The sequence below is a fragment of the Dasypus novemcinctus genome, chromosome 4 (genome assembly GCF_030445035.2).
Source record: "Dasypus novemcinctus isolate mDasNov1 chromosome 4, mDasNov1.1.hap2, whole genome shotgun sequence".
Classification (NCBI taxonomy): domain Eukaryota; kingdom Metazoa; phylum Chordata; class Mammalia; order Cingulata; family Dasypodidae; genus Dasypus; species Dasypus novemcinctus.
The window spans coordinates 76,981,490-77,006,895 of NC_080676.1; the positions used below are offsets into that span (position 1 = coordinate 76,981,490).

Genomic DNA, 25,406 nt, shown 5'->3' on the forward strand with positions numbered 1-25,406 from the left:
CCTTTCCTGCCTCCCGCAGCTCTCTCAGGTCCTGAAGGAGAAACAGAGTTGGAGTCCGTCTTCTCTGCCTGGATGGACTCTGGGTTTGGAAGTATTTACATTTCAAGAAGGGGAAGGACTCTGAAGATGGAGACACTGGCTCTGAGACTTGCCTCTCCATCTCCATCAGCTCAGGTCTGGCACTCAGGCCGCCCGAGCTGCTGAGAGGGGAGTGTCCGCGGGGGGGAGGGGGGGCGGGGGCTGAGGGCCGGAGTATCTTGGCTGGAAGATGAAAGCCCCAGTAGGGAGGGCAGGCCTGGGGCACCTGTGCTTGTCAGCCCACAGGTGGCCTCCGCCTGGCAGCGCTGTTCCCTGGGGCTGCTTTGGCAGAAAAGCAGCGACAGGCCGTATTTCCTAACAGTTCCAGCAGCTCCATTCCTTCTGGCATCTTTGTGCCATCCGAGCACCCCAAAGACAGGGACGATAGGTTTAGATTTCTGTGGTGGACGTAGGAAAACTTCAGGCCCAGAGGAGGCCAGAATTTGGTGCTAAAGCCCCCAAATAAATACATTTACCAGAACCCACTGGCAGATTTCTCCTACAGAGCCTGATTGAAGGTGGGGTCTAGGAAGATGGAAGAACAGAAATCTGTCAGCTGTCTTCCCTTGCAGCTGAGAGGACTCAGGCCTCATGCCCGGTCTCCCAGCCACTCAGCGTGACTCCTCCAGGGGCACCTGTTTTTCCTGCTGGCTGGCTGGTGAGCCTGGCTCTGTGACACACCCGTAGCCCCTGCTGCCTGGAGCCCTTGTCCGATGGGAGTGGAGGCTCCCATTCCTGTCCAGCGCTGCCTCCCCTCCCGGGAGGCCTGTGTGAGTGTTTGTTTGGGCATAGTGCACATTCTTCTCTCTGGAACATAGCTGGAGAGAGGGGGCAAGGCAGAAACCAGCCCCCAGACACAGGCAGGGGACACGGGCCGACTGCCCGCTCCTGGCCCCGTTCTGCTGACCACTCTGCAGTGGGAGGTCTGGGGGCGGTGGTGAGGCAAAGGCCGGAGGTGCCAGGGGGCCTTATGCTTGATGCTCTGACCCGGCCAGCGGTCAGGGGTATCTGATCAAGGCCAGAAAGATTGGAAGGAGGGAACAAGGTCTTCGTTTGGGTGTTGTGTTCTCAGCACTCAGGCAGTGCTCGTTCACCAGCTGTTCTGCATTTAAAACTCCCCTTCCAAAGCCTCCAGGTAGCCTCTCTCTGAGCTGGGCCCAGGAGGGATTGTGACTCAGACAGTGCTGGCTTCTGCTGGTGCTTTATAATTGGCTGTTCTGCCTCATTAAATGGCTCCTGGGTGGGCATATCTTTGTTTTTCCTCACCAGATTCCAAGTTTTTTTTGAGGAGAGAGACTGGGTCTTATTCCTTTCTTGTAAACTAATCAAACACAAAATGTTTGCCGAAGTCAGGAAGACAGACACCTGTAAAAAGCGGGCGATCATCAAAGCCGTCCGTCCGTGGGGAAGGCTGTGGTAGCCTGAAAGAATTCCGCTCTGGCTGGAGGTAGCCGAGAAGACCCCCCAGGGGAGGTGCTCTTCGAGGCCTGAGGGATGGGTAGGGATTCCAGAGACAGATGGGATGGAGGAGAGAACCCGAGGAAGGACAAACAGGACGGAGGGACCCCGGTCCATGCAGGGTTGCTGGTGAGGAGAGGCCCCTGGGGGCCTGAGGCAGCCCGGCTCAGGAGTGGGGAGGCTTTGGGAGCTTTAGAGCAATACTGTTGATTGTCACAGGGCAGTGGTGCGGGGAGGGGACTGGGAAGGAGAGGGCACTTCCTTCAGAGGCTATGACCAAGAACGGATTCCTCACCTCGCCTGGTCGTCAGGAAGCCTGCTTGAGTGTTTGCTGGTAGCAGCCCTGTTAGGCTGCTGCTATTCCCATCCCCATTTTACCAGAGAAGTTGGGCCCGGTCACACAGGCTGTGGGAGGGGAGCCAGGAATCAAACCTAAGTCTTTCTGGCTCTTAATCTTCTGCCCTTAGTGCTACTCAAGGCTTTGCAGGATGGGGAGGCACCGGCTGATAGGGAGATCTTCTGATGTAATTGTCCACCTGTCAGTATTGAGGAACGTTGATGATTTCCTTTTCTCTTTTTTATTGCCAAGCTTCAGTGATATCGTCTATATAAATCCATTCTTCCTGCCCCTTCCCCCCAAACTGTAGGCAAGACTAGAGACACTTCCTGACCTCGTTCCTATGAGCGCTTCTCCTTTCGGATGGAGAGGTTCAGAAGAAACCCTTGCATGATAAGGCACCCCTTTTCCATCCAACATCCTGCCAGCGTTGTCAGCCACACACCCACTGGCTCGCCATCAGTCCAGTGCTGTCAGGCAGCCAGATTCGAACCCAAGAATAGTAACTGAGTTAGAGCCACGCTGGGCAGCCCCAGCATTCCATCTCTGGGCCTGACCTGAGGGGAGTGCTTGGAGAGTGGAGGGTAGTCCTCTGTGCCATCTACCTTAAAAGGTTCTGCCTGTGGCCCAGGCATCCCTCACGTCCCTTGATAACCATCGTCGTCGTTCTGCTCTTTCTTAATTTATCTGAACCCTCCCCGAGCCTGTTTTATTCTCAGCTGATCTCAGCACTTAGGGACAAGAGGGCCATGGGTTCCCATCCAGCTTGGCAGAGTTCCCTTTTTTGTCCCAACCGTGCCTCCCTTGAGCTCTTGGACACCCGGGCCTGGTCTTTGAGGAGCTGGTGGACAAGCCTGCTTCCTGCAGAGCCCGATGCCCACGGCGCGCTCCCCTCTGCACCTGTTCTAACCCGGCCAGGCCTGGTCTGAGGTTTGGCCTGGACACCATGAGAAGCCCTCCCTGAGAGTGGCCAGGTTTTCTAGGTGGGTTTTATAACAGCTGTGTGTCACAGGAGGGGCCTTGGAGGGCAAGAGGAAAGAAGTTAGAAAGTTCGGGAAAGAGTTGTTCCTGCCGTGAAGAATGCTGACCAGGGAAGGAGGTCATAACTCAGGGCGATCCCAGCTTCTCTTCCCCATTCTGCAAGAAATTGTTTTGGGATTTTTCTCCCATTTGTTCAAAAGTGTACAAAACTTCCCCTGGGCCAAGCAGTTTAATAGCCACATGGGTAGATGCCTCCCCTTTGTATGACCTGCCCCCGCCTCAATGCCAGTGCCTGAATAGCGCCGGGGAGCACAGGTTGAAAATCAGATGTTCTAGGATCTTGGTTTGCCAGGGCTGCTAAGACAAATACCACACCATGGTTTGGCTTAAAGAATGGAAATCTTTTGTCTTGTGGCTTGGGAGGCTTGAAGTCCCAAATCAAGGTCTCGACAGACCACGTTTTCACGCGGAGCCTGTGGCATTCTGGTGCTGGCTTGCCACGGTCTTCGGGCTTCCTTGGCTTGGGTCTCGGCCCCTGCCCCTGGTGGTCTGTCTCCGTGGTCTCCTCTCATGGCTCTCTCTGACCGCATCCTGATTTCCTCAGGCACACCATTTAGGCTCGCCCTGATTCATTTTGGGCTTATCTAAATAGGGTTTTGGAGTCTACACCTTACCTAATAATAACATCTTCAAAGGTCCTAGTGACAAGTGGGTTCACACCCACAGGAATGCAGATTAAGGCATGACTGTGTCTTTTGTGGGGGCATGATTCAATCCCCAACAGGTGGTCAGACACATGCTCGTTTTTCATCCCGAGTGCCTATAGCCACCAAACGGGTCTTTCCCCCACTTTACTATTTCTTCTTTTTTTTTTTAAATGGAAGGAATAGAAGGAATGGTCATTCTGCCCTTGGATATGAGCTGGAAGCCCCTACGGTTTCCTTTTTTCCCTGAGGTGGAGTCCTCCTGTGATGTGTTTCCCTGACCAACTCAGCTGTGGGCCTGAGCTCAGCAGCCAAGACTCACTCTCTGCCTGTCGGACCCTCCAGACCTGGGAGAGCCAGGAATGCTCTTGGAAAATGTTGCATCCAATACCCTCATTTTACATATTTTCCAAATTTATGCACATTTGGAAACTAAGAAAAGAAGAAAAACAAGCACCCATAGCCCCATCTCTTTAAAAAGTTACTATTTGCATAATGGGAAATTGCCTTGTGAACATACCTATGTGTGTGCTCCCATAGGGGTGAAAAATTTCCTTTGAAAATAATTAACTACAATTATACTGTAACCAGCCCCTTAATGTCCTACTTTTTTTCACATAGCCCGAAGCACATTCTCTATGTGGATGCTCTGTTTTTTTTTTAATAACTGTGTAATAGATCATTAAGTGGATTTATCGTATCATAGTTTAACTGTTCTCCTATTATTAGACATTAGTTCATTTCCAGTTTTTTTTAGTATTTTAAATAGTGCTGAGATGAAGGTCTTTAAATATAAGCTTTTCCCTTATTTAGGATTATTTCCTTAAGATTCTCAGAAATGGAATTACTGGGCCAAAGAGTTTGAACATTTCTAAGGCTCTTGACACATATTGCCAAATTGCTGTACAAAAGGATCGAGCTAGTTCACATTCCCACGAGCAGGGTGAGCCCGGAGGAGCTGCATTTCGAGCATTCAGCTTCTTATATGACAGATGAGGAAACTGAGGTCCATAGATATGAAGGGAGTGATCCCAGGGCAGAAAGTTACTTGGGAGCAGAGGTGATTCTGGAATTCAGGTCCACAGACTCTCACTTTATACATAAAATGTGCACACCAGTTAATTTACCTAAAGTAATCTAAACTAGCACTGTCCAGTAGGAATATTAATATAAGGCAAGCCACATGTGTAATTTAAATTTTTTCTAGTAGCCACATTTTAAAAAGTAAAAAGAAGCAGGTGAAATTAATTTTAGCAATGTATTTTATTTCACTGAACGTATCTAAAATATTACCATTTAACCATGTAACCAATATAAAAATTATTAACAAGCTAGTTTAGATCTTTTTTTCATACCAAGTCTTTGAATTCCAGTGAATATTTTATACTTACAAAAACAGCACATCTTAATTCAGACTAGCCACATTTCAAGCGCTCAATAGCCATGTGCATCTAGTGGCCACTATATTGGACAGTACAGATATAGCACATTGCCAGCCCTGCAGAAAATTCTACTGCATGGTGCAGCTCTAGAGTGTCACCCATCAGCTTGCCTTGGAAGCTATGACTGTGGTATTGAAAAGTGAGTGTGGGGGTGAAGTGGGCGTGGAGAGAAAGTGCCCCAGGGCCTTGTCAGTGGGGAATCCCAACGGAGAATCTATGGTGCTAGTCCCTAAGGAGCGCCTAGTCTGATGGGGGAAGCTATATGGTGTGTTCTTCTGGGAGCTCCTAGTCTAATGGGGGAGTCATGCAGTCTAATGAAGGAGAATGTTTTTCCCCTAAGTAACTTGTCACAAAGTTGGAAATTTGGAACCCATAAGCAGCTGGCATTTATGGCTTTACTGATCCATGTTGTGGCAGATGAAAGTCGTTACAGTGACAGACTGGGGCATGGTTTGTCAAAGGTGGTGAATGTCTTTATACAGGCCAAGGTCATTGCAGAGGGCCAGGAGCAGAGGAAACGTGGCGGGCACAAGAACACTGGGACAGAAGAGACAGCGTGGCTGGGATGGCGAGGACCTGGGGTTGAGGTTGGTGCGCGCAGGGGTGTACATACCATAAACGGCTAGGTTTGATCTGATAAGCTGGAGCAAGCTATTTTAGGCACTTGAGCTGAGGAGTGATTGGATAAAAATGGTATTTGAGAAAGATTATCCTGGTGGTGGTGACTTCACGCTGGCTGGTTGGGAGGGGGGGGGAGACACTCCCCTGGAATCCGGGCCCGTGAGGGCCTGTGGGGTGCGGTGATAGTGCAAGACGAGGCATTGCTCCTATTGGATCCTTACGACGTCACTGGGCGCCTCCCAGCGTCCCTGTGTCTGTCTCAGCTGGGTGGTCCCAGAGGCAGCCCCCTGGGCCGTGATTGCCATGTGTGCACCTTGCTCAAGATGGGACTCCCACCAGCCTCTCCTGATCGCCCTGCACTGGGGAGTGTGGGTGCCCATGCAGGGGTGAGGGGGAGGGCCCTTGGTTCGAGAAGGAAGGGGGTTTTGTTGGAAGTCACTTGGGGGCCTCCTTGCTGGTGAGACCCGCTCTTCAGGTGTGGGGAGAGTTGGTTGCCATGGCGATGGACACCTGTTGCCTGTGCCTCCAGGAGGAGGATACAGATGGCTGCTTTGGTGCTGCGGAGCCAGGGGCCTGGGGGCATTCCAGCCTAGGGGGTGTCTGAACCCCAAGACATCGCTTTGTCGGTTGCAGCCAGCTGGGCTTTGGGAAGGAGGATTAACTCTTAAAATTTCCTTCTTTTTCTTCTCCTCATCCCACTTCTTCACTCTCTTCAGCTGCTTTTCTGTGCTTTGTCTCCCCCACATGGTCCGTTTCAGGGTCGGTTTTATCCTTCTAGTTTTCTCACTTGTCCTTTCAGAGGTTAAGGGATATCATTTAACTAAGTCCAGCTTTCCCTCATCTCTCTTCCCTTCTTGTCTGAAGAAGTCCGCTTGACTTTACATCAGAGGGGGAGAAATGGCTGAGAGTGGGGTAGAAGATCTCCTCACAGGACAGAAGTGATTTAAGCTAGACACTAGGAAGAACTCCCAGACCACTCAGATTGTACTGCAATGGATGAGTAAATCATTCCTTTTCCCGACAGGCTTTGAGCAGAGGGCAGACTCTTGTGTGGAGAAACTGGAGAGAAGAGGGGTAGTGATCCCAGTTATTTCTGTGCCTCACCCTCCGCTGCGCCATCACCAAGAGTAAGGAAAAAGTCAATTAGGCAAGGCACTGGAGGAAATTGTTGGCAGGGCCCCCTCGCCTTCCACCTAGTTCCACCCATTTACAGGAACAGGGACAGATTTGGCCCTTCTACTCATGGAGGGTTTGTGGGGGACAAAATTAGCATCAAATCCTTATTGGGCAAGGGGGAGTTCCTTCCCGGTTGGACTCTGTTCTTCCTTTCCCAATTCTGGGGGAGCACACTGTTCCTAAGCTTCCCCAAAGTCCCGGGAAGGGTGAGGCCCGTGTGTGAGGCGCAGGAACGCGCGGTCCCTGACCCGCTGTGCTGCGGACCTGCGATTTCATGCGGGTCGGATGTCAAGGACTGTCTCCACACACACGGAGGGAAGGAGGAGCTCAGAGAGAGAAGCCAAGCTGGGAGAGGAGGGGCGGGACCTGTGACCCAGGGCTGAGGGGACAGCAGGGGGCAGATACAGGCCGGCGGTGTGAGGGCCTGTGGCGCGTTTGAGGAAGGGATTGGAGCATGGGTATACAGCAGGAGCTAAGCCGAGGTGGGGGCTCCAGTGGAGTCCGGTTGGGGGCGCCTCGAACACCCGGGGTTCAGATTGATTCCTTCGGGGTGCTCGTTTGTCAGCGGGCTGCTGCGGGGCTGAGGTTCTCCTCGGGAAGCTGGCACCCCCTGAAGGACTTGGCCTCTGCGTGGGGAGAATTCCGTTTACTTGAGAGTTGGGGACCCTCTGCACACTCACAAGTGGGGAGGGGCTAAAGGGCCGTTTTCTCTCAGAAAAATGAAGTTTGTGTAGTAACACCTCTTCTTTCCTGAACCTTTGGGGGAATAGGTTATTCTGTGTAGCCTGCTTTTCTGGATAATTAAGAATTTATGTATTTAGGTGCTAGCATTTTATTATTATAACTACTTGTGATGGAAGACTTCTTAAAATATATGCTTTGTCCACCTACTTAAATAGGCACTGATATAATACAGCCTTTTTGTGGTGTCTTTGGCCATTGTTGTGAAAGTGCTGTAACCCAGGACAGACCTGGTGAGGTTCAGAGAGACATTTGCTTCTACACTGATTAGCCTCAACCTCTGGGTTTTTGGATAACTTAGGCATACTTTAAAAAATCACTTTCCGCCTTCTTCCTTGTTGATAGACTGTCACTTGTCACTTCTCAGTGTTGTCACTGTGCCTGCCCAAGCAGCTCTTCTCCCACCCCACCCCACCCACCCTACCCCCTGCTTCTCTCTTGCTGTTTCTAAACTGCACAAGCTTGCGGACGAGATTATTAGAATTGTGTGGAAACTAAACGTAATAGGTACTTAGTGAGAACCTGAGAGATATTATCACTTATGAGTAAAGTTCGTGAATGTCAGTGCATAGTCTAAGTGACATCCATTTTCCCCCCCAGATGCCTTTTTTGGCTCTTTCCTGGTTCTCAGCTGTGCTGTAGCTTCATAAGGTGCTACGTAAATACTCATATTTTTATTCATTAAAAAACAATGAAATCCCTGGAAGGGAACATGAGAAACATGAAACAGTTGATGTGTTAAGATGGTAGGATTGGAGGCAATAATATCCTTTATTAGTTCTGATTTTGGTTGAGGAAAAGCATTTTTAAAATCAAATTGAGCTTAAATTAGTTAAGGGAAATAAAAAAATGTAACTTAGAAAAGCAAATGGAAAAATGTCAGTATCTTCAAATTACCCATCCAGTTAAACCTTTGTGTTCTTGGCTGTGCATAGTCCCTGGAGGGAGGCTGGGAAGGCCGAGGCCAGGGCCTCCCAGGTGGGAAGGGGGCTGGGTCGGGCCCTTTGAGGGTGGCCTTGGCATTGTAAATGAGGGTCTCAGCACTGATTCTGCCAGCACCAGGAGGGGCTTCTCTCCCAGGGAGCAGGGGGAGGACTGACAAAATGAACAGCTACTTGTGCTTTCACCGTTTTGAGACTTGGAATGTTTTCTCATCACTCACGTTATCCAGGGCGTCCTCCAGCTTCCAGCCTTTGTCTGGCCTGCTGGTCATGTAGTCAGCGCTTAGGGCGCACATGGTGCTGTGCACCTGTTATCTCGTTCTCAGGCACTACCACACCCCTAGGGGTTAAGGTCCTCGTTTTGCAGCTGAGGAAATGCGAGAAGCGAATAATGTGCCCAAGGCCACGGAGCTCCATGCCCAGGGCTGTCTCACTCCCCAGCTAGTTTTGCATTAGTTTTGCATTACCCGGGAGAGACTGTGCCAGTGCTGGGGGTGGGGGTGGGGGGAGGCTTGGAGGAGGGTTTGTGAGGAGGGAGGGGGGGGTCTGTGGGTGCAGGTGGTGGGAACAGGAGTTTCCGTGCCCGATTGCTCAGCTGTTTGCCTTGTCTATGGTCTGATTTGGGGTACTGAAGGTTTTGAATCTTCTAGTGTGTGCCATTTTCTAAGCCCATTGCATTTAGAGCACATGTCGCTTGAGCTTCTTGGGGTGGGGTTGACCTGTGATCCTGGGGTGCTTGAAGCCCCTCTCCTCAAGAAAAATGGGTCCATGCTATCTTTTGGGGAAAGGGAAAAGGGATCGGGGAGAGGGGGCAGTGTTAGGGTCTTCAGTGAAGCCTGGGGGTGATAGTGTGTTGTGTTAGTGCTTGTGTGTGTGTGTGTGTGATGTACCGGGAGAGAAAGTGAGAGTGTGCAGAGGAGGAAGTCACATCGTCCTCTGCTTGGGGGTCAGGAGACATGGATTCAGGCTTTGCCACTACCGGCTCTCTGGGCTCTGGGCCCCAGGGATGAACAGCCTACGGAAACCTCAAGGATCACTTCCTACCTAAATATACCTGCAGGCACCAGCCCATCTAAACTCTAACTCAGCTTTCTTTACTAGAACATGAGCAGGTTTGAGCTCACATAGGATTCCATCCAAGGTTTCTTTGGGGAATAAAAACCTTTATTGTGTTCCTAGTTCTTTTTCCCTCATCATAAAGGCCATATATATATATATATGTCTATAGAGGAGAAAATAAAACTCACCCTAAATTCTACTACATTTTGACCTTTCCTTCTAATCATGTAAATACAACATTAGTATGATATAAGATATACTGTTTTGTTAAACTTGCTTCCTTCACTTCTGCTGCTATAGTAGTGAATTTTTCTTAATTACGTAAAGTAAATTAAGACAAATGTTGTAGATGTGAGGAGGAGGCACTCCGCCTGGAGCAGGCAGCTGTGTCAGCCACTGCGTTTCTGTGGAGGCCTCTGGACACTGGGCCCTGACCTGCCCCCGGAGTCCTGCTCCAGCAGGGAAGCCTCGCCAGGCACCAGGATGCCACGGCGGTGACTGAAGGGCCCCTGGGGTCCACGATGACACTGCTGGGCAGGGATGGGGCCGAAGTCCCGCTGTGGGGTGAGGCTCTCTGTCGGGAAGCTGGAACAGAGGGCGGGCAGGGCTGGTGGCAGGGCGCCTGGCCACCTCAGCTTTGACCTGTCGCCTGCAATGGGACAGTGCCCCCTGGAGTTGTGCCACACCGAGGTTGGCCCAGAGCCCGTGGGATGGCCTGTGTCACCACTCTGACTTCCTCGACCCCCGGGCCCTGTAAAGGGCTAAGCACATTTCACGGGTGAGCTTATTTTGGTCCTATTTCCATCCCGTGGCATTTGGGCCCTGGGAAGGGATGGTGGCGGGGGCCGGGCTGCATCAGGGGGACCAGAGGCTGCCTGGGAAGTGTGGGTGCTGCTCAGCCTCCTCAGCTGGGTGGGGCCTGTCCCGGGAGAAGCGCGTCCTCATTGTCTACCCTCAGTCCCCAGCGCCAGGGTCTCTCCCTGGGAGGGAAGACATGTTGTAATTTATTGCCTCTCTTTCCCAAGAGATGCCCTTTCACTTTATTTTATCCAGGCTGTGCTTGCCGTCCCCACATGGCCCCCAAGGACATCTGGAAGTGTTTAGACAGTCTGTGGTCATCAGGCGGGCGGCCCAGGGACTGACTGGGAAAAGTGGCCCGGCAGCCTCGAGGATGGCACATGCTTAGAAATTCTCAGAATGAAGCTTACTCATTTTTCTCATCCCAGATGCACACATTTGCTTCTTTTCCACCCCTCGGCACTCCACATCCTTCAGGCTTTGGGAACCCCACTCTGTTTGGGCTGAGCCTTGGGTGCAGGTGTTCTGGGCGGCCCCCGAACCCTTGGAGGAGCAGATGGAAAGTGTGCTGGCCCCTGCCCGGGCCTGGATCGGCGCGGTTTGCTTGTGGTGCTTCCTTCTGGCTTCCCAAAGTCAGCCTTGGGCTCCTGGTTCCAGTGGAGAGGACAACTGTGAAATGCCCACCTCAGGCCCCATTCAGTTTCTGTTTGTAGCATATAGTTGAACATATGTTCTCTTCTCAGATGGAGATTTTGGGGGACAGACCACCGAGATAAATTCTCAGGGGTGCAAGCCTTGGCCTGCAGACCTGAGTGGGTGGCGAGGAGAGAAGGGGAAGGAGCAAATTGGTTCCAAGGATGACTGGGTGGCGCAGCCCCAGGACGCGTTTCCGTGACCCGGGCTCTCCGGGGAGTTGTGATTCACCCATATCTGCTTGAGTCCAAGCCCAGCCCTCTTTCCTTACTCTACATGTCTTGCAAACCCCTAAAGCAACTTTTTGTCCTCTTTTGGGTCTCTGAGGAAAGCTGTTAACCCTCCTTGCAGGGAAACGCACAGCTGTGCACACACAGAGAAAGCCACCTGGGACCCGGCTCCTGAACACCTACCTGCGCTGGAGCCTGCTCCACACAGAGAAGCCGGCCCTCCCCAGGTGTCTGGAGGGAGTCAGCCTGCTGTGTGGTGGGGGGAATTTGGGGCAAGACAAGAGACTGACCACGGAGGGGGTGATCTGCCACCATCTCCGGTTCAGGACACCAGCTCCTTCTTTCCCCCTTCTCCCACAAACAGCAGAGCAAGTCACGTTTGCCTGTGAGCTGAGTCTGCTGGGGAAGAGGGATAGGGGACAGACCCTTGTGCTCTGAGCTCCTGGCTCTAAGGGTCTGTCCAGCTTCTGGGCCTGAGAATGAGTCTGGAGTCTTGATGACCCAGGGATTGCTGGCTGTTCTCATCCGTCACCCCAGGGACATCTGCTCCCCCGGCTCCCCCAGCCCCATACGAGACTGCATCCCAGGCCCCTCCTGCGGCTCTGCCCTGTTCCACCACCCCCTTGCCCCTCTTGGGAAGAGGAAGGATGTGGGTCGTCGACAGCCCCTGACAACACCGGGCGCCCCGCAGGCTCAGCACGCTGCTTTTCTCAGGTGGGCCCAGAAGGCCTGTTTGGACACCCGTGGACTTTCCGTTAATGCCTGGTCATACTTGCGCCACTCTGGATTCATCCTGTGTGAGCCACGTGTAAGGGAGCACTTAGTTCTAGGAGGGTTGATTGGCCAGCGAGGGGGAGAGTGACAGGTTTTCCTAACCTCGGGGTTAGAGTCCCTCTCACGGCTGGCCGCTTGCCTCTCTGCCGGGGCGTCACCAGGGCAGAAGAAACAGAGGTGGCCTCTGCTGGATGAGGGCTTCCCGGCCGGGACGTGCCGTGAGCGAGTGGCTGCGTGTGCGGGTGTGCGTGGTGTGTGTGCGTGGCAGAGGGCGCACTGTCTTTTGTGAGGACTCCCTATGTACAAGTGGATACTATGGGTATTGGCAGAAAGGGATTCAGAGGTTTCGGGGGGTGGTATAGGACTCAGGGCATCTTGAAGCTGCATTCCTAAATCTTCTGAACCAGCTCCTCTCCTGATCCAAAATTCCATGGGTCACTTGGAAGGATCTTCTAATGAAGTTCCCTGTTTTATTTGTCGCCTCCTTCTAAGAGTGGCCAGCCTGAGCCCTCACCAGTGTTCTCTCCAGCCCCGGGTCGTGTGTCACCACCAGACTCGTGGTTTTTGCCAGTGAACTCTCCGCCTCACGAGGACCCCTCGACCGCTGGCCCCTGGGTCTCAGCTGGCCTGCTCACCGCTCCTCCCGGCCTCTCAGGGTCAGCAAAGCTCCTGCTCCCTCCCCGGCACGGCCTCCGCACCCTTCAGGTGCCTCCCTCCTGGCATTCAGCCTCCCTGCTCGGGTGATGGATGTGCACAGATTCTCCAGCTGAAAACACATCCTTGATCTCTCCCAGCCTCCATCTCCCATCTTCTCTCTCCTTTCTCCACAGCCCTTTTGACAGGGCAGCTCTCAGCTCGTGTGGCTCCCTGCCCCTTGGAATCCCACCTCCTTGCTGATGACAGGACCCCCGGCTGCCACACGGGTCGCCCCTCCTCAGCCGTCAGTCCTCTGTCCCCGTTCACGCTGCCACCCCCCCGCCCCCACCTGGGGCTCCGCGCTCTGGCTGTGCGCGCTCTGGCTGTGCCCGCTCTGTGCACTCCTTCCTCCTGAGCACTGAGGTTTGTCCCCAGGGCTCTTTTCTTCTGGCTGCTCTGTCCACCTCTGGGACTGGGTTTCCCGTCCCGCCATCTGTTGCTCTCACCTGATTTGATTTGTCTTTCTCCACCTAGACTGGGTACATCTCAAGATCCAAGACAGGCCTTACTTATTGCTGATTTCTCCAGCCCTAGCAGAGTGCCTGGCCCATCACTGGCCTCAGTACTTGTTTGTCTTATTAATGTTAAATGAAAATAAACTCTCCTTAGCATCTGCTAATTGGCCTTTCCAGAAGAGGTTACTGTTTCCCTTGGTTTGAATGTGTCTCCCTCTTCAAGTACCCCATGTTTGTCTGTGACTGGGCTGGACCCAGATGAATGTCTTCTGCAAGAGGTGGTTGGACTTGCTTATTTTCATGACTCTCCCCTCGTGTTTGTACACTGGTTTACCTCCAGCCTCCTGCAGTGCCGGTCACATCCTGAACGATTGATTCATACTCCCAGATTGATTGATTTGGCTGAATTGAATCCCCCTCCACCCTGGCTTGCTCCCCTACCTCCAATATTTTCCAAAAATATAGAAGAATCTGACTCTAGGCTCATTTAAATGATAACATAATATCATAGGGCTCAAACATCACCAAGAGAGTAAATGTACTGGAAGAAAATCACCTAATGCATTTTGAAGCCTGATACCAGTGATTTTAGATTTTCCTGGGATAGCTCATAACCCACAAGCATGAATAACTAAATCTGTGCCTATGTGTATACGTGTGTGTATTTCTCTATCCTGTCAATTTTATATTAATCATACTCTTGTGGGGTCTTATACTTCTAACATTGATTATAGGACATAGCCTCGAACCTAGTTGATATTTAATCAGTTTTTGTTGAATGAATGAATGAATGAGCACATGAATAAATGAGTAGACTAGAGCCTGAAGAAGTCCCTGTTTCTCTTGTTGAAGGTGTAGTTTCTCACGGACCCCCGTGCGCTGTGCTGGGTGGTGGTCTGGCCGTCTGCAGCCCCTGCCCTGGAGTGGCCTGCTCCTGCTGAGGGCTGCTTCTAAATGACAGGCTTACGACCTCTGGTCACTTGTGTTGAGAAGACACAGCTGTGCTACTTCTAGGAGAAGCCACAGGCACGGGGTGGAGGTGGGGGGCTGGTGGGGAGAAGGGTTCTACAGTTTGGAAATAAAGGAGGCTGGTCAGGGGGTTTCCTGCAGTCCTTGGAACTGCCCAAGGAGGGTGGGGTGCCCCCCATTGGGTGCCATGTTTGGGCCCTGGGCTCAGGAGCCCTGAGGGTATAGTCAGAGTGTAGTGACCACCAAACCCAGGACGCCCTTTAGGGTGAGAGGGGAGGGGTCACTATTAATAATTGCTCCAGGGCAGCAGGCATAACCTGGACTCCGGCCGACCTGAACGTGTGGTCTCCTAGGCGGAAGGCAGGCCTGCTCCGGGGGACTCCTCGTGGTGGAGCGCAGAAGCGTGAAGCACAGCCTTGTGTGAAGTCGAAACACCGCGGGGCTGGGAGCTGGGATCCCTGAGGTCTCTAAAATCCTGTGGGGTCATGGGCAAGACTCTGGGTCTAGGGCTCCTGGCAGACGTGGCTGCAGGTCGGCCCTGAAGGACGGCGGCCCCTGCTGAGGGTGAGGGAGCCGGGCTCAGCCTCTGGGCCGCGGGATGGGGAAGGGGGAGGTGTCGGGCTGAGCCACCGAGCCCCAGGCAGCACCCTCTGCCCCAGGCCTACCCCCAGTCCGGCCACTCTGGGTTCGCCTCACCCTCTCCTGGCCCCTGAGTTCCGAGGAGGGCTGGGTCTTCTGAAAATTTTACTGTACGGCCCACTGGGCTCCCTGGCCCTGCTCATCTCTCTGACGGTCCCGCCTGCCTCCATCACTTAAAACACTGTACACTCAGGCCAGTGTCCAAGCTTCTCTGAGCTTCTGAGTCCTCATCAGAGAATGGGGAGAAGAATACCTACCTGGAGGACTGTGTAGGGATTAGAGAGAGGAGGATAGTAGTGATGATGATTCTCTGTTAGCCACAAAAAAGTCACTTTGTGGAGAGGGAGGTAAGAGAAACAGAAAATGGGGTAATATTGACTAGCTAAGACTATCTAATTTAATCCCCACAACAACTCTTGAATAGGGATGTGGTTATTATTCCCCATTTTACAGATGAGAAACCAAGGCACAGAGAGGTTGACTTGCCCAAAGTCACACAGCAAGTAAGTGGTAGAGTGGTACTTGGACTCCAGCTTTTCCAGCCAGCTTGGGGATGGCAGGAACCCTGCGTGTGGGTCCTGTGAGCTGGAGGGAGCAGGGATATGCATGTAAAACATTGGCAGGTCCCCTCTCCACCCTGCACACACCTCTGTCCCACCAGCTAGAGCTCCAGAAAGGGGAGTTTGGTTTCCGGCACTGAGATTGCATGTCTGACTGGGGCTAAGTGAGGTTATTTATAAAAGGTTTTAATAAAATAAGCATTTTGGCTCTATTGACATTCCCTCCCTCTCCTTTCACCACCCCCCCATCCCTGCTTCTCTCTCTCCCCCTCTCTCTCTCACACACACACACTCTCTCACAGAGATTATAGCATTGGTCCTGTGTGTGTGTCTCTGCAGTGGACATTTTTTGCCCCTAGAAGGATGTGCACCAGCTCTCGAGTGGAGGGGGTAATTCTGGCTCCAGGCTGACCTCTGCAGGAAGGGCAGCTTGCTCCGATCAGGCCATCCAGAGCAGTGCCCCTGCTTGCTGATGGGGTTTCTTGCTTGTTTGTTTATTTACTGGGAGTGGGGTGGAGTGCCGAGTGGAAGGAGAGGGGGGCTGTGTTCAGATTATTCAGAGACATCTGCTGTTTGCAGTAACTTGCCAGCCAGGCAGAGCTGCTGGGTGGCTTGCTTTGCAGTGTTCCCTGTAAATATTATGACTTGGAGGACCAGGGAGGGGGCCTGGCAACTTCAAGGAGACTGCAGGGCGGATCCTTCTTTTGGGCTTGCCTCCCCGAAGTCCTGTGGTCCCCTCCTTCCTGCAGGGCTGTGGGTCATAGGAGAAGGGGCTGTTCAAGGCAGAGCAAGGACTGTGGGCGGGGAGGGTACTCGTCGCCTTCTCTGCACCTCAAATGAGAAAATCTGGGTTTGAGAGGTTGAACTTCAGAGTGAGGGAGGGCTGGGAGAGAAGAGGTGCCCTGAGGCCGTAGGGACAGTTCCTATGGATTAATGCAGAGAGGGTAAAGAAGGAATAATTTCTCAGGCCAGTGAATTTTAGATGGCCCAGTGGTCCTCTGGAAACTCCTGGGATCAGAGAAGGACCAGGCTGGAAAGGGCAATGTATTATGGACAAGCATTAAGTGGACATACCTGGCCTCGAATCCCACCGCTGGCACTTATCTGCTTGTAACCTAGGGCAAGTCTCCCAACATCTCTGAGCCCAAGGTGATGTATACAAAGGGTACAGCTGGTGGTGGAGCGCAATATGCAGCAGGTGTTTTTAAGGGCTCCTAAGGCCATTTAAATCAAGCAGCCAGGCCATGGGTGGGTCACGCTTGATCCAGCCCAGGCAGAAGAGGCAGCCTTCGGAGATTGAGTCATTGCAGTTTCCCTGGACTGGAAGGTTTGTCCTTAAGTCTAACCAAATTTCTTCATAATATGTACTGTTGAGCTGTCCTGTTCTGTTCTCAGAGGAGCCAGCTGGTCCCATCTGCAGTTGTAAGCGAAAGGCTGTTTTCTTTATTAAATCTCCCGCAGGGTTCTTTGCTCGGGGCCTGGCGACCTCAGGCTCTCTGACCAGGGACTCTTAAGGGTCACGTGCTGGTAAACATTTGGTGGGGTTCAGAGCTGCAGGGAGTGAGGAGCAGCTCTTTGGAGCACATTCACAGACTCACACAACCCCTCCCCACTTACAGGGCAGGAAAGCCACTCCGCAAGGCCAGCGGGGGGATGGGCGTGTGTGCCTGTGTGCGTGTGCGTGTGCGTGCACGCGGGGGCACCTATCCTTCCATGTATGCATTTTCTTTTCCTTCTGAACTGCCTCAGAGTTTAAACTTCTTGGGCTGAGGTGTGCAAGGGACTTTGCATAGGGAGCTGCCGCTGCTGCTCTGGAGCCTAAAATTAGCCCAGTGGGCGGGCACTTTTCCCTCTGGCGTTCCTCTCCTGAAGAGCTTGTCCATCTCGGGGAAGGTGGGAGCAGGAGCTCAGCCCCAGCCTGGGGGAGGGTCGAGCTGTGGGGAACATCCCCCGACTTCCCAGGAGACAGCGAGAATCCCTCTCGGCCTTGACAATCGAGCCGTAAATGGAGCAGCCCGCGACCTTGTCCCACTTCAGCTCCCCTGAAACGGCGAGGTGGCAGTGGCCGGGGCAGGCTGCCGCGGGGGCAACGGCTCCCTTCCGTCTGCCCAGGCTTGACTTCACTAGAATCTGAGTCCTGGGGGCAGGGTTCCCCAAATGCCTCACCCCAGGATGGCTTTTCCCTTTGAGTTCACACCTATTCCAAAAGCCTTATCTGCCCCACGAGGGATTGGACTCCCGCGGCCTGGACTGCAGACTCGTGTGTGCGTGTGTGCGCGTGTGCAGAGGATGCACGTGGGGGATATGTGTGTGAGGTCCACGACTGAGTGTCTTCTACAGTCAGTGGTATTAGGGCTTCCAGTGAACCTGGACTGCCCTCCCCCAGCCAGGGCAGGGCAGGACTCACCGGGCTTGGTGGCCAGTGATCACCTGTTGGGAGCACTGGACCCTGGGTGGGCGTGGAGGTGGATGTGGAGGAGGCCGAGGGTGGCTGACGAAGAAGAAATGGAAGAGCAGGGGCCTGAGTGGATTCCCTGTTGAGTCTTCCACCCCCATGCGATAAAGTACAGTCCTGCTTGGGGACAGAGGGATAGCTGAAGTGATTTTAGAGGATTTTTCTGACATTAGAGGGATGTCTGGTCCTTTGTTTAGGGAAGCATATCTGGGGTGAGAAATTCCCACGCAGAGGAAACAGCCAGGGCAAGGGCCCTGGGGTGGGAAGAGCAAGGATGAACAAGGAGTGGAGGTCAGCAAAGTAAAGGAGGGGCACAGGTCGCAAAGGGCCCTGGGGACCACTGTCAGGTCTTGGGCCTTTTGCTCTGAGACGAGGCCACTGCCTGGTTTTGAGAAGAACCACGTTTTGAAAGAATCCTCTGGTTGCTGAGTTGAAACAGAAGTGTGAGAGCAGCTGGAAGGCTAGTTCATCACCAGGTGAGAGGCGGCCTGAGGCAGGGTCACTGCCGTGGAGCCTGGCCCTGGTGATGGCTCTCGGAAGGGATTCGGGTAACCTGAGCAGCCACCAGGAGACCTGTGGGCGAGCTGACAAAATTTATGGGGCCCAGTGCAAAATGAAATTGGTGGGGGGGGGTAACTCTTGTTAAAAAATTAAGAATGCCTGGATGGCCACCGCAGGGCGGAGGTAAGCCTGGGGCCCTTGGGCACGGGCCGAGTGAAGCTGCCCCGCGGCTTGGGCTTCCGGCCTCTCCCAGGTCAGCGAGCAGCACCAGGAGGTAAAGGAGGCACCTACGGCACAAATTTAAGGTGACATGGCTCTCAGGGTCGTGCAGGTGTAGGGTTGGCACCTGCCAATAACCCTATTCCCAGGCACATCTTTGGGGAAAAGTCCTCTGGAATTGGCTTTTGTGAGAAAGAGGTAGATCAGCTTCCTTTTCCCCAGAACGTGGCTCAGGCCACAGGTTGAGTCTCCCTGGAGAACAGAGACAGTGGGCACGACGTGTTGGCCTTGTGACTGAAGCAGATGCTACCCCTCCTCCTTGCCCCCTCCCCACTGCAGATAATCTGGCACACAACAACCAAGACCTCCCAGCTCTGAATAAAGGGAACTGAGAAAACCTTCAGCATTTACTAGAAGAGGACAGCTGCTGCTTTCCAATAGCAGAAGAGCAGAATTATGGTATTAAACTTAAGTCTACAATTGCAAACAAGAGAGTCCCATCCATCAGCCTTACGAGATCAAGGCCCCTCTCAATTAGAGGTGGAGTGGGCATCACCATCCCAGAATCCTCAGGATTGGGGAATAAAATATGAACTAGAGTGGATTTTCTGGTATTCTTCTATAGGCTTACCATGATTCTAGCAATGGAAGAAATTATATCATTGACGTGGAGACAGTGGCCACTGGGGGTGCTGAAGGAAGGGAGAGGGAAAAAAAGGTGTGGTATGGGGGCATTTATGGGAATTTCAGTTGTCTTGAATGACATTGCAACGACAGCTACAAGCATTATATATCCTGCCATAACCTACAGAATTGAATGAGAGAGTGTAAACTACAGTGTAAACTATAATCCATGCTTAGTGGCAATGCTCCAGATGTGTTCATCAGTTGCAATGAATGTACCACACAAATGTAGGATGTTCTTAATGTGGAGAAGGGTGAGAAGTATGGGGAGTGGGGCGTACGGTAATCCTTTATATTTTTTGGTGTAACATTTTGAGTAATCTAAGTGTCTTTAAAAAAAATAAAAAATATATTAAAAAAAAACAAAGCAAAACATATTATTGTCTAGAATCTTCACAAGCACTTTAGGGGAAAGTACTATTTTTTGTTTTTCAAAGATTTATTCATTTATTTATTTATTTTTCTCTCCCTGCCCCCCCCACCCCCAGTTGTCTGCTTTCTGTGTCCATTCACTGTGTGTTCTTCTGTGTTTGCTTGCATTCTTGTCACTGGCACCGGGAATCTGTATCTCTTTTCGTTACGTCATCTTGTTGTGTCAGCTGTCCGTGTGTGCGGCACCATTCCTGGGCAGGCTGCACTTTCTTTTGCTCTGGGCGGCTCTCCTTATGGGGCACACTTCTCGCACGTGGGCCTTCCCTGCACAGGGGACACCCCTGTGTGGCATGGCACTCCTTGCACGCATCAGCACTGCGTGTGGGCCAGCTCACCACATGGGTCAGGAGACCCTGGGTCTGAACCCTGGACCTCCCATGTGGTAGGCGGATGCTCTATCCATTGAGCCAAATCTGCTTCCTGGAAAGTGCTATTATTATTCCACATGCTACAGATGCGGAAACTGGAACTCAGATTAAGAGACTTGCCCAAAGTCACAGTATGAAGTGGAGAGACTAGGAATCGAGCTGAGGTTTGCTGTTTCCTCAGCGTGAGCTCCTCTTCTCCTCCCTCTCCTGGACAAAGGCCAGATCATGGCCTGCACACGGTCCCCCCGCACCTCCCCCCTCAGATGTCCATCTCGTCCATTTCTTTCTCAAGCAGTAATAATGCTGCTAACGGTACTTATCGTGCACTGGGGAATACATATTTACCTTATCGATATTAACCCGTGCCATCCTAAAGGGATAATCCCATTCCACAGAAGAGTCGACCAGAGCCCCGGGCAGGTGCTTGGCCTGAGCCGCGTGACCTGCCATGGCTGGAGTGGAAGCACCGTGGAGAGGGTGCCAGGCACCCTCCTGTGCGCGTCCTGTGGGGGAAGGACGGGATCTGAGAAGGGTCAGTGATGGTGACCATAGCCCTGGCATGATGGGGGTGTGCCTACCCAATTTTAGAGGGTGACCCTGCCGGGGACTGCAAGAGGGAAAGCCAGTCATGCCTGTGCTGAGAGGGTCAGGCAGTGGGTGGTTCTGGAAGGCCTGGTTTAGGGGAGTAAATGAGGCTGGCAAAGCCCCTTCTCTCTGCACCCGCCTCCTAGGAGGCCAAGGAAACCCCCACACTCCAGCCACTCAGAGCTCACCTTTGCTTGCCAGGGCCAGAGTCCACTTGAAGGCAGAGGTCGGTGTAGCCCGTTGCCAAGGCTGCCCCCCCGTAAAAGCCTGTGCTTGGGAACCACGTGGACAGCGTCGCTCACTGTGAGTGGGTTTTTGGGTTTTTTGTTTTTGTTTTGCTTATTTTTCCCCTAGGAGATCAGAATGTGTTCAGACTGGACTCACTGTTTCTAAGAAGACAGGCGGGGGGAGGGAAGCGCTCTTCCGTTGTTGGAAGGGGAAAGTTCAGACCCACACATGTCTAGTTATGTCCTTTGGATTTTGAAGGACCTGGATTTGAACTTCTGACCCTGCCTTTGTTGTTTTATCTTTGTATCCTTGGGCTGAGTTGGCTTCTCCCTTGAGCCTCAGTTTCTTCTTCTGCAAAAATGAGGATAATCTACCTATATCCTGAGGGCTGAGTTGATGGAGAAATCCCACGGTGTGCATTTGAAAAGAAAGAAAAATGCAACTCCAGAGACCTTTTTAGGCTGGAATCGCTGTTGGGATAGTCTGTTCAGAAGTGGTGCGAGAACTGGGGGTACCAGTTGGGTTTCTCAACTTTACAGTTGCCTAGCCTCTCCTCTTTTGATATCTTTCTTACTCTCCTACTCTTTCCCCATGTCTCTGAGCCCCCGTACGGCATCCCCACCCTCACCCACACGCAGTTCCCACGCTCTGTGCTGTCACAGAAGCCTCTCCTGACAGCTCCCATTGTCTCTCTCACCCACTAGCTCTTCCACACCTTCTCTGCCCCCTCCCCATCCGCCCCTTCCCCATGGCTTTTCTAGGTTCTCTGAAAGTTCTTGCAAACCCACCTGCTGTGCGGGCACGAGGTCTCTCGCCCACTGCCCTGTCTCTTCCTTTCTCACCTCATGAGACTCCCCATCCCCAGAGCAAAGAGACTCAGAGCAGAGGGAAGTGCCTCTGAAGTCCTCCATAATGGGAGCTGAGGGGCGGTCATGGCCCCAGGGCAGGCCAAAGTTGGTCCAAGGCTCAGCCTCCTGGTGGCTCAGGAATCCCCATCTTCCCCCACTTCCCCACTCTGGGGTCCTCTATCCCAGCCACCCCTTATACCAGCCTCACCGTCAGCGTCTTACCCTCTGCCAGCAAAAAAGCAGGCATGGATGGGTAAGTGTCCACCAGTGGCCCAATGGCCCTGTGGCCCTGGGCTGGAGACTGTCCAGGCAGAAACCTGTACGTGAGTGGGTGAGTGAGTGCCAGCCCCACAACTGGCATTAGTAAACATTTGAACCTGATTCTGTGTCCACGTACGATGGTACAGCAATCAGTACCTGAAGAATTCACTTAGCTTGGAGAATTTCAGTCTGAGTACCCAAAGCTGGGGTTAGGACACTCTGAAAATAAGACTGTGGGGCAGGGGTTTGAGAAAGTGGGCCTCTTTTGCAGTGTCAGATCACAGCCAAAGAGAAGGAACTGCCTTTGACCTGTGGTTGACTTTCTCTATTTATAATACTTGATGTCACTTGCATCTGAATGTCATTTCTCACTCTCTTCTTTAATCCTCACACTAACTGCAGGGTGCTAGGGAGGAGTTAGTGCTAAGAATCTCCATTTTATCTTTGGGGGAAACAAAGGCATGAAGACATTTGGTCACTCAGAGGCGGAGCCAGGACCAGAGCCCTGGGTTAATTCCTAGTGTCAGGACTTCTCTGCCCATTAGGGAAGTGGGGCTTCCCTGGCATAGTGTCAAGGTCCCCTCCTGCAGGATGGGACCAGCTGGAGCCTGCAAGGAGCACAATGAGGATGGTTAAAGCCTCAGGTCATGGTCTCTGTCATCACCTCTCACCCTCCCTTCTTCTCAAATGCCACAGCTGTCAAGAAGACAACTTGCTGATCTCTAGGAGAGGCTGGATTTTCTCAGGGTTCTCAGCTCTGGGAAACTTGGGTTCCTAGTCAGTGTGTTATCTCAGGGTCAGGGGCTTTGTCCTCCCAGCGGGGAGATGGGGCCTGCTTGCCAGTGTGGGCTTCGGGTCAGTTCAGGACTCTGGTTAGAAGTAGCGCTAATTAGGAGCAGCTTGACCCGGTTGAAGAGGATGTGTTCTTTCCATGGGCACTTGGGAAGACTGTGTTCCCAGGCCTTCCTCACTGTTAACTGGGGGCCATATGACTGAATTTTAGACAGTGGAATGTGGGCGAAAGCAATGTAAACCACGACGTGCACCGTTTCCAAGCCTGGCCCATAAAATACATCCTGTGTGTTCTTCCAGTCTTCTCTTCTCCCCTTTCGCTGTGACCCCAGTGGCCACGTGGTCCAGAATTAAACTTATTTTGAATTAAATCATTAAGGTTCCAGGCTTTATTTGTTACCACAGCATAGCCTAGCTGGTTCTGTCCAATAGAGTAGCACGTTAGAACCAAAGGGCCTGATGTAGAACCTGCTGCCCTGCTACAGTGCGATCGGAGATACTTGGCCTGTTTCCTCATCTGAAAAAGTGGAGCATTAAGCCCTGCCAGGGTCTGGAATTTGATGAGGCTGTGGAATTGAGAGTTGAATGAGCAGGTGGTGCTCCTTCTAGGTACACTGGAGAGGGAACAGTTCCTGGGCTCAGGGTGAAGAGGGACGGAAAGTCCCTTTTATACCTGAGCTGTTTCTTAGCTTTGTTCTGAAGTAGAATTCATTGCTGTAGTTTTGGGAAATGCCTAGAAGCTCATAACTGGCTTGATTCTATTCACTCATTCATTGATTTATCCATCCATCCATCCATCCATGCAATATTTCTTGAGTGCTTATTAAATGCTAGACACTGCTAGGTACTGATGATTCAGTGGTGAGCAGCACAGGCCCTGCCCTATGGAGCTCACAGTTCAGTAGGAAAGATGGATACTGATGAGAAATCACATTGGTCACTGTAAAATTCCAGCTATACACAGCACTTTTTTTGAAAGGGAAGGAGATATGGGGCTTTTTGACTGTTATGGGGCAAGTCACTTTGGGAGATCAGGAAAGACTTTCAAGAGGAATTGAATATTTGGCTGCAATCTAAATGAAGCGTAGGAAGTAACTAGGCAAAGAGGGGCATGGAGGAGTAGTATTCCTGAGCGAGACTAGCACATGCAAAAGCCCCATGGCAGGACGCAGTAGGAATTGAATACACGGGTAGTGATAGCAAGATCTGGGGGGCTTGATGATTGAAGAAGGAGTAGGAGCCCATGTAGCTTAGTGAAGAAGATTGGGTTTTATTCCAAGAGACTTGGAAGTTTTTTTCCTCCAATAACTTTATTCTTTACAAAATATATAAATAAATAAAAACAATTCAACTTCTAAGAAGAAGGTATTGCTATCACTGTTATAAGTAACTGAAATGCATTATTTTCCTGTGCCCTAATCTTCCAATTCCAATTTAAAAGAGACTTGGAAGTTATCAAAGTTTGAAGTGGGAGGGGAAGTATAGTTTACATGATCAGATGCGTGTTTTGAAAAGATCATTTTGTCTGTCGTGTAGAGCTCCAGTTCTTGTCAGCTCTGCTCTTGTCAGCTGGAGGTGGACAGGTGTGTGTGTTTGTGTGTGAACATGCACATGATTTTTTTTAGAAGGGAAAGAAAAACACTTTCACTATTGAATAAGCATCAAACCAGAATGTGATGCATCACAGGCAACCACTATGAGATTGCCAAGACATAAAGAAAGCTAGCCCTTCTTTTATGTAGCTGCTGAGGGGTTACAACCTGTCAAGTACATATGCTCAAGCTAGTTCTTGTATCTTTATTTTATTTTTTATTTTTATTGTGGTAACATATTTACAACCAAAACTTCCTATTTTCATCACTTTCAAGTGTACATTTCAGTGGTATTAATGACATTCACAATATGTTTTTTTAAAGATTTATTTATTTATTTCTCTCCCCTCCCCCTCCACCCTGGTTGTCTGTTCTCTGTGTCTATTTGCTGCGTCTTCTTTGTCTGCTTCTGTTGTTGTCAGCGGCACGGGAATCTGTGTTTCTTTTTTTGTTGCATCATCTTGCTGTGTCTGCTCTCCGTGTGTGGCGGCACCATCCTGGGCAGGCTGCACTTTCTTTTGCGCTGGGCGGCTCTCCTTACGGGGCGCACTCCTTGTGCGTAGGGCTCCCCTATGTGGGGGACACCCCTGTGTGGCAGGGCATTCCTTGCGTGCATTAGCACTGCGCATGGGCCAGCTCCACACGGGTCAAGGAGGCCCGGGGTTTGAACTGCAGACCTCCCATGTGGTAGACGGACGCTGTAATCACTGGGCCAAGTCTGCCGTCAACATTCACAATATTGAACTACCGTCACCACCATCCTTTACCAAAACTTTCCCATCATGCCAAATGGAAACCCTGTACCCATTAACATGCATGTGATTTTAGAGAGGCCCCGGCTTGAAGTTTCCCTCTTCTTGCCAGGGCACGCCTCCCTGCTGGTCTGCTTCTGCATAAATCAAAAGCACTCCATGCTTGAAAGATCAGTGGATGAAACTTCCCCAGAGGAGGACGGGAGCTCACCAGATGCAAAAACTGGTTTTGGGAAGACTACTAGTGGAGAAAGGAATGATGGTCTAAAATTAGATTTTAAAAGAATATTTCAATGAAATGTGTTCTTCATGCCCCTTCTTTGATAAGGATTCCCAT

General features: G+C 51.7%; 1 protein-coding gene across 2 annotated transcripts in view; it reads left to right on the top strand.

Moving 5' to 3' along the window:
- ADCY5 (adenylate cyclase 5) overlaps positions 1-25,406 on the top strand; it is a 159,960-nt gene that overhangs the window by 35,697 nt on the left and 98,857 nt on the right. The gene's annotated exons all lie outside the window — the stretch shown is intronic.